A 6,740-nucleotide genomic window follows, 5' to 3' on the forward strand; every position below is an offset into this window, starting at 1 on the left:
AGTAGGAAAAGCCTGTTCCCACTTTGGCAAATTCCCACGGGGTTTTTGAAACATATAGTTTGATGCAAATGGTGTGTGTACAGTGCAGCAGTCAGCTCCTTGCGCCTCCACCACACACACACTTAAAACCCCTTTTTGTCCTTTGGAATTCTCATTCAAGGCTGCCTTTTCCGGTAGAGTTGAGAACATGCCCAGTGTTGGCCACCTCGAGCGCCCCGTATTGTATCTTGTATCCGGAATGACCCTGCAGTGAGCGCTGTTCCGCACACAACACGGTTTGTACTTGGACCATCAGATTTCCCGAAGCGAGGGGCCCATCTACATCTAGGGCTGAGGGACTTGGTGTTTGGCTATTTCTGACTTCACACTAAGTCATTTGGTATTTCACGTGGTCAACGTTGACATTTTGTACCTACTAGCAATTCTAGTAAAACCTTTGAAAAATAAACTTGAACTCAGCTAAATGACCTTTGAGAAAAATTATGGAAATTTTGCACATGGTACTTTGGTTACACCATCCCGTGAGAACAGCAACTCCACAGACCCAACTCTGTTACTGCACCACTGAGTCACTTACAAAGTGAGAAAAAAGGCAGACAGATTTATTGATGAGTCAGGGAGTGAAGAGAGGCCAGTTCCAGACAGATGGCCTGTTTGGAAACAAGGTACAGTTCTCCACTCCTGGGCCACAGGCATTTGTCCCAGGAGGCGCCAGGGCAGGGGTTGGTGTGGCTGGCTTGAGATAAGAATGACTCTTTCCAGACTTCACAATGCAATGGGGGTGCTAGGCGAGGTGTGGACGTGACCAGAGGCGCCAGGCCTCCCTCTGTGTGGCCAGAAGGGCGTCTGCATTTTTGGGGTGGGCAGCGTATACATTTGAACACCGATGGGAATAAATTTCAATACTCAAAGGTGAAACTATCGATCACTTCCCTATGTTCTCAGCAAGTTTTGAGGATTCAGAATTAGAATGTATCGTCATTTGGCATCTGTCCTGCTTGAAAGCCAAAGCGCATGGCGAGATTCACAGGTGGTATTGGCTGTGGGCTGGTGTAGGGCCTGGGCCTTGGAGACTGAATGAATGGTCATTGTAGGGGCAGGCATTGAAAGGACATGTGGGGCGTCTCATGGTAGCAGAGGACGGCTGGGGATCCCCGTTCGGCCCCAGTGACCTGGAGACCTCTGAGAGATGGTCTTGGGCTCAGGGAAGGCTAGTAATGATTCCACGTACCTTCACAGCTTTTCCAGGGGCTGGAGCAGGTGGACGGCTGAGCTGGCTTACCACACAGTCATTAGTAACAGGCCTTGTTTAGAATTAGATTTGGGGATGGGCCTTTCCTTCTCCCAAAAGGATGTACCTTCCAGCAAAAACTTGTCAGGCCCTGCCTCTCTGAGGCGGACTGTCAGGGCAGTCCTTGGCTGGGCCACATCCCCGAGAGGATGTGACATTTAACGTCCCGCCAGGTTGGAGGGGTAGAGAACCCCTGTCTGGCTCCAGATGGTAGCCCGTGGGCCTATGGGGAGTTGCTGGGCAGTGTTGGTCGCTGTGCCTGCCCAGGAGCTGGATCATGGCTGCCAGGTCTTCCCCGAGCTAAGAGGATGCTTGGCTTCCATTACCCACCCGACTGGGGGTCCTCCAGTTAGCTCATGCCCTACAAGGGCCTCCCTCACCCGGCTAAGGGCCTGACGCTGCCCTTTCCTCCACAGCCACTCTGCAGCAAATAGCTGCCCCTGTTTTGCTTTGGGAGGTGAGTGTATCACAGAATCACTCTATTTCACCCCAAAGCCTATCTACTTCCACCCATAGAAGCATATGGTAGGGAGGGTGGGGGTTGGAGGGTTCGGCTTGCGCTGTTTCTGGCCTCCCTGCCCCTTCTCCGTGATTGCCTTTTTCTGCCTCCACAAAGTCCCAAATGAGGAGGCAAATGTCCACACACTGCAAGACTGGGAAGAAAATGTGGCACGTATGGACTTTCATAGGCTTGGCACTCACCATGCCGCAGATCCATATCTTAAAATGGATTGTCTGAGAAGATGTGGAGTTGCCAATTTGGAAGACAGATGCTGTGCAAACTGAACCCATCTTCAGGCCAGGACGCCAGCATCACGACTCCTACTGTGGAGAGAAATCGCTGTGTCGGGGTTCTGAAGGGCGAGTAGCTCCCCATCCTGCTGATGTAGGGGTGCTGCCAAGTGCGGCTCCTTGGGCAATGTGAGAAGCAGATTCGAGTGGTGTGCTTCAGTACAGCCTGTGCCCTCTCAGCAGAAATGTCTCTCTGTGGGAGCTAGACTTGCTGCTTGGATACAGCTCCAGAAGAACCCTCGGACCTGGGCATCCTGAACTAGCAGGGCCTGTGGTGGGGACAGGTGGGGAACAGTAATCCTGTTCCTTACAACCCAGTTTGATGCACCAGCCTGTGGTTATTCAAACCCTGGAGAGTTTGGGATGAAGGGCAGGGAATAAACACACATAGAATTAGGTTCATTGTGGGGTGTTTAGTTCATCAAGGGGTGAGAGCAGCGGCCCAGGAACCAGGCAGACCTGGGTTTGCATCAGTGATGGGCTGGAGCGGGCTGGTTACTGGTTAACAATGGGGAATCGTGTGCGGGTCGCCCCAACCCCATGTTGGGTGGCCTCAGGCCGAGCCGGTGGCCCTCACCTGGCCGAGGTGGAAGTATTTATGCCACTGGAGGTGGTGAATGCTTCAAGCCAGGACTTCTTTTCCTTCCTGGTGTTTGGAGTTGGCCTTCCCAGCCCAAAAACTGGCTTGCACTGGTTGGGATCCAGCCTGCAGACAACGGGCCAGGCCCTGTGTGAGTCTGCCGGGCACTGGGTGACCTGCGACAGGTCACCTACCTGTGCCAGAGCTCAGCTTCATCCTCTAGAATGGGTGGTTATGATCACCTCGTGAGCCTGCTGAGAATTCACAGATCCTGGTTCAGCTCCTGTCACTCTGTTTCAGTGACTGTGTCACCCTCACACCGTGTCCCCACCTCGAAATTGCAGTTGCTCAAAACTCCTTCCAGACCCATATCCGGTGACTCATCCAATCCCACAATCCCTCCGGGACATAAAGTCACCAGGGTGGCCCCTCCTCCCACCCCGGCGTCTCCCCACAAAGCTGCCTGTATCGGGCAGGTCCTGCCCATTTCCTGCTCCTCGGGTCCAGCTGCTTCTTGGCCATCAGACTCTTCCTAAAAAAGATAAACCTTATCTGTCCTCTCCTGATTAGACGTGACCTGGGTTCCAGTCCAGGCATCGAGGCCTGACTGCCCCGCGGCCACCCCACTCGGCTCACCTCCGCTCTGACTTTCCAGCCTCATCTGAGCCCAGAACCTCTGCTCCCAACACCACACCTCCCTACCCAGAAGGAGACAGGAAATCCCTCTTAAAACTGCAAGCTCTGGCCCAGATGGCATTCTCTGCTTGGAATGCCCGCCTCCTCTCTCCTGGGCAAATTTGCAGAATCCATCGCAATGTGACCCTCTCGCCCAGATCAGCCTGGGCACCTCAGATGGAGCTTCATCATGCAGCCTCACCCATCCTGGGCCCCCTTGCCGCTCACCTTCGGAGGCCCTAGCTCCTAGCTGGGGGCTTCTTGTCTCCAGCTGCTGCTTGTCTGGCTGCCACACCAGACTGGCCGAGACTGAGGCTCACTCACCTTTGTGACTCACCAGGGGCCTGGCAGGTTGTGCAGGCAGCATTCGTTTCCCTTTACTTCTATTCTAGGCTCTTGGCTGCGTTATTTGCCAAGGGGAAATAGCAACCAAGATGAAATATTTCTATACAGACAGCCTGGGACATTCAGTTTTTAGGTGAAAACAATCAACCCGCTTTCAGTAAGAGCTGTAAGAACAAGAACCTTACTTCAGAGACGTGGAATGCTTTCCCTCTTGAATCATGAAGCTAACATTTTGGGAACAGTTACTAAGTGCCAGGCACTTTATATGTTACTTCATTTGCTGTTTCCTAATCCCTGTGAGATCAGTATTCTGACCTCGGTTTATAAGAGAGGAATGGAAGCTCAGAGAGTTTAGGTGACATGCCCGGGGTCACAGAGCTCATAAACGGCAGATCCAAAATTCACACCAGATCTTTTTTTTCAAAATCCATGTCTCAGGCTGTGGGGGGAGGTGGTGGTGGTGGGGGCGGTGGGGGGGTGGTGGGTGGAGGAGGGAGTGCTGGGATGGGGTAGGGAAGGGAGGAAGTGGTGTATCTACTTGTCAGGGAATTTACGGTCCTCAATTTAGAGCACTCACAGAGTACCAGGATGTGGGAACCCACTGAATGGAGTGTTTTCAGAAACAGCCTTTTAAGAAAAGGGCAGAATGCATACACACTTTATCTTTTACTTTTTCTCTACCTTTCTGAATGCTTAATTTTTTTAAGATCCCCCAAACCTACAATTCAATATAGATACAGTAAAAACATTTTTTTTCTCCAAAATATACAGTATTTAGAAGAGTTAAAGTTCGGATGTTGGAATGCCTTGTATCAGACTCACTCTCCCATTGATAGTCATGATAAACTACGGACAAAGTAACACACACACACAGAAAAAAATATTTAAAGATTTGAAAGCACTAGAGAGTGACAAAATTCAGGCAGATACCAGAGAGATCTGATCCTTGAATGATGGCAACTGTGTATTGTGTTGGTTTTTTTTTTTTTTTTTTAATTTATTTATGATAGTCACACACAGAGAGAGAGAGGCAGAGACACAGGCAAAGGGAGAAGCAGGCTCCATGTCAGGAGCCCGACACAGGACTCGATCCCGGGTCTCCAGAATCGCGCCCTGGGCCAAAGGCAGGCGCCAAACCGCTGCCCACCCAGGGATCCCCGCAACTGTGTATTGTTATAATCACACGTGTTATTTATCCTGCTCATCCCTGGAGGGCACCCTCCTGGCCACAGAGCACAGGAGGATAGGGGCTCAGAAAGTTCCACTATTATCGGCTCGAGGTGTCAGAGGATGGAGTGTAGAGTTGACAGCGCAGCTGGCAGTGGAGGAAGGACATCCCAGGAAGCAGGGACATGGAGGAGGGAAGCCCCAAATCTGCATATTGACTGTTCTCAGAGCCAGTTAATCCTACACTGTGCTTGCAAAGGGGAGACTCCAAGAATCACAGCAGTAAGCAATAGCTGTAAAGCAGGAAAAGCTAATTGAAAATTTCACCTGCTTCCCATTACAGTGGAGTCAGTCTTTGGAGTTAGAATCCCACGTAGTTGGAGGACCTTCACAAACACCGGGGGATTTCCAGTGAAACCCCAAAGGGGCTGCGTGTTAGGAACAAAGACTATGTCTCAGATTTGTCCTAAGACCAATGGCAAAATCAAAACAAACTTCTCCCAATAAAGACTTGTGTGAAAAACAAGTCTCCACAAAACTGAGATAATCTGTCAGGAATTTAACGGTCAGGTATTCACAAAAATCAACACTCTTCAGAGAAAGGTAACAGGATCCAGAGTTTGTACAACTTCATTTATGAGGTCTAGAATTTTCCTCTCAGTCAAATCTTTCTCTGCCTTGGGCAGAGTGTTAGTCATGGCTCCTCATTGCCATCATGGACCCCCTTTGTACCACACCCTGGTAGGTTCTTATACATTCCTGGGGGTTTCTTGTCAAGATCTGCTGAGTGTCTGGCTGCCACACCAGTCTGGTAACTTCTGATTAGTAGACATGTGTGAAAAAACAGAGAAATGTGACCTATGGTCAAGAGAAAATTCAGGCCATAGAAACAGACCTGAGATGAGCCAGGTTTTCATATTATCAGATAAATCTTTACTACAGCAAGTATAAAATATTCAAGGGGTGACTATATGGGGAATCTTAATTGAGAAAAGAATAGAAAAAGGGATTTCATGGATATTCTGAAAACTACAATATCTGAATGAATGAATGAAAAGTTCCCTAGATAGATTTAACAGCATATAAAAAATTACAGAAAGTTTTTTTAAGATTAAAGAAATTAGCAAACCACTGCAAAACTGATCAAGAAAATGAGAACAAAATGCAATTTACCAATATCAGAAATGGAACAGAGGATATTACTACAGATGCTGCAGCTATTAAAAGAGTAATGAGAATATTACATCCAATAACAAAGATGAAATGGACACATCTTTAAAAACACAAGTTGCCCAAGTTGACATGAGATGAAGTAGATAATCTGAATAGTCTTTCATATGAGAAGAAATTTAATTTGTAATTAAAAACCTGGCAAAAGGGACGCCTGAGTGGCTCAGCAGTTGAGCATCTGCCTTTGGCTCAGGGCATGATCCCGGGGTCCTGGGATCGAGTCCCACATTGGGCTTCCTGCAGGGAGTCTGCTTCTCCCCCCTGCCTGTGTCTCTGCCTCTCTCTCTGTGTCTCTCATGAGTAAATAAATAAAATCTTTAAAAAACAACAGCACCTGGCAAGAGAAAAAACTCCAGGCCAGATGGCATCACTGGTGAATTATATCAATATTTTATAAAGAAATGATAACCAATCTTACAAAAATTGGTAGAAGGTAGAAGAGGAAAGAACGTGTCCCAGTTTCATTTTTAAGGCCGGTGTAGCCTCAATACCAAAATCTGACAAAGATACTGGAGGCTTTGTAGAGTGGAGTATCTGCCGAGGTGTCCTGGCCACTGGGCCCCACTATCATGTCCTTTACAGTGAGGTCTTTCTTCATGGGACACCCTTTCTTCTTCTTTTTAAAAAGATTTTATTTATTTATTTATTTGAGAGAGAAGA

General features: G+C 48.6%; 1 long non-coding RNA gene across 1 annotated transcript; it reads right to left on the reverse strand.

The window, feature by feature from the left end:
* Window positions 1-581: 581 nt before the first annotated feature.
* On the reverse strand, window positions 582-3,639 carry LOC140616140 (uncharacterized). Its single transcript, XR_012016665.1, has 2 exons — window positions 3,567-3,639; window positions 582-2,116 (listed from the first exon to the last, which is right to left on the reverse strand). It is a non-coding gene; the product is annotated as an uncharacterized lncRNA (long non-coding RNA).
* Between the last annotated feature and the right edge of the window lie 3,101 nt (window positions 3,640-6,740).

Source organism: Canis lupus, chromosome 2 (assembly GCF_048164855.1).
Source record: "Canis lupus baileyi chromosome 2, mCanLup2.hap1, whole genome shotgun sequence".
Lineage (NCBI taxonomy): Eukaryota > Metazoa > Chordata > Mammalia > Carnivora > Canidae > Canis > Canis lupus.